Consider the following 2787-nt stretch of genomic DNA (forward strand, 5'->3'; position numbering starts at 1 on the left):
TCTTAGAAAAGTAACTCAGGCTTATGAAGAAAAGATTTTTTTATTTTTTACTTCTCTCTTTTTTTAAGAGACCGAGTCTCGCTCTTGCCCAGGCTGGAGTGCAATGGCAGCATCTCTGCTCACTGCAACCTCCGCCTTCTGGGTTCAAGCAATTCTCTGCCTCAGCCTTCCGAGTAGCTGGGATTACAGGTGCCCGCCACCATTCCTAGCTAATTTTTTGTATTTTCAGTAGAGACAGGGTTTCACCATCTTGGCCAGGCTGGTCTTGAACTCCTGACCTTGTGATCCATCCACCTCTGCCTCCCAAGAAAAGATTTTAAAACAAAAGGTTGAGCCAGTCATGGTGACACACACCTGTGGTCCCACCCAGCTCCTGAGGAAGCTGAGGCAGGAGGATTATTTGAACTTAGCTTGAGACTGTTGAAAAACCAAAGACTTCAAAAAGTCTCCCACAGGGAGAAGACAGAATTTCCTTAAAGATTTCCAAATGTATGTAGATACTCCCCCTTTCATGGGGTGGAGCTTAATCTTCCTCTCCTTTTTGAATGTGGGCTAGATTAAGTGACTCCTAAAAAACAGAGTATAGGAAAGGGAAAAAGTAACTTTGCAGTGGAGAAACCTGGCAGACTTAACCAAGTGATCAATGTTAATACCACCAGTGATGTGTACCCCTCTGACAGGATGTGAAGTGTACTGTGGTTTCCAAAAACCTGTAATGTCAATCTAATGAGAAAAACAGACATATTTTGAATATGTGAACAGTATTCTTCAAAATTTCCAGAAAATTTTCCTCAGAAAAACAGGCTGAGAAGTAATCATGGATGGCAGAAGACTAAGGATACATGACAACTATTAATAAATGCAGTGTGGTACCCTGGAAATAAAAGGGTGTTAAATGGAAAAGCTGGTGAAATCTGAAGTCCAGAGTCTAGAGTATAGTTTGGAGTATTTTACTAATACTGGTTTTTTTTTGAGATGGCATCACTGTCTCCCAGGCTGGAGTACAGTGGCGCGATCTTGGCTCACTGAAACCTCCACCTCCTGGATTCAAGCGATTCTCCTGCCTCAGCCTCCTGAGTAGCTGGGATTATAGGCGCCCGCCACCACGCCTGGCTAGTTTTTATATTTTTAGTAGAGATGGGGTTTCACCACATTGGCCAGGCTGGTCTTGAACTTGACCTCAAATGATCCGCCCACCTTGGCCTCCCAAAGTGTTGGGCCACCACACCTGGCCCCCAATACTGGTTTCTTAACTGACATACCATGGTAGTTTAAGATGACAACATTCATACAAACAGCGTGGGGTATATGGGAACGCTACTGATTTTTCTGTAAATCTAAACTTAAAAAACTCTACTGGTTTTTCTGTAAATCTAAACTTAAAAAAAAAAAAAGCTAGTCTTTGAAAAAAATCACCTATAATCCTACCAGAGATAACTATTGGCATTGAGTGAAAATCCACATTGACCTATATTTTGAAATGTACTCTTGTTTATGAAACAATTTTTAATTTCACTAGTCTGTTAGAGCCAACTGAAAAGGTAGTCTAGTTTGTGTTGTTTTTACTGTGGGCTAGAGAGATGTCTTAGCTGTATATTCAAGGATCATGTGTGTATTAGAAAATTTTGCAGGAATTAATTTATGTGCTACAAAGTTTCATTAGAGACTTTACAGTTTTTCTGATGATCTAGTACTCCTCTATGGACTTACTTTTCTGTTCATGCTTCCCCACCCCCTACCTTAAGGTATTTTTCTAGAATTAGTTTGCAATTATTATTACCAGCTTCCCTACTTGCGTATACGTCTTCTGAAAACCACCCTGCTTTTTCCTTTATAGTAGAACGGCAGCTCAGTTACAGAAACATGCTGTAATTAAGGTATATATAGCTTCCTTTTATGATATAGGCTTGTATTAATTGCTACTTGTAATGTTTCCCATTTTGGGGCCACTATGCATTACCATTGTTAATACTGCTGTGATATATTTGTAGAAATCAAAGCCATCAGATCATATTGAATTAGTGATATCTGACACTTTTGCTCCTCAGAATCCTATAATTACTAAATTTCTGTTGTTCCTAGCAGGAAAGCATCATACTCCTTCAGTTTTTGATAAAAATAAACAGCTCAATCATACCTATCTTGCACAAAAACTGTTTAACTGGCCTAATTTAATTACCAAACAGGTTGCAACTGGTCTATCTCAGCCTTTTAAGTTAAAAAACATCATTATTAGGGGATAATATAGTACTGCTTTTAATTTTTAATGCATATATGTTACAGATTTGGTTCTCCAAGAAACACTGAGATGCAGTCTAGCAGAGGGTCTATGAAGGCGCACCCTTTGATCAACACCTGAGAAAGGAAACGGGACCGAGCTGAGGGAGAAGTCGAGCTGCAAAGCAGATCCAAAGACAGGGACCATAAACCCCACAGGGAGTTGTGGTGGGCCCATCAGAGTTGCCCACCACTCATGTGCTGAAGTGGCCAGGGCTTTCTATTCTCACCTCCAACAGTCATTGGATTTGGGCCCCTTCAGGAGGCATGGCTTTGAGCAAGGCCACCGTAGCTGAGGCAATCCTTCCAGAAGCTGACCATTGAAAGCTCCTGGCATGCTTGATGCTAGGGCAACAAGCTTCCTTAGGGAGTCTGGATGGCGCATTTCCATGACCACTACAATGTCTATTTTTCACAATAGGGATCAACTTCAAAACAGGAAGAAAATGTATCTTATTGGAAGTCACTTAGAACCAGCACTTAATGAAATAAAGATGGCATTTTTACCTG

Source organism: Papio anubis, chromosome 9, assembly GCF_008728515.1.
Source record: "Papio anubis isolate 15944 chromosome 9, Panubis1.0, whole genome shotgun sequence".
Lineage (NCBI taxonomy): Eukaryota > Metazoa > Chordata > Mammalia > Primates > Cercopithecidae > Papio > Papio anubis.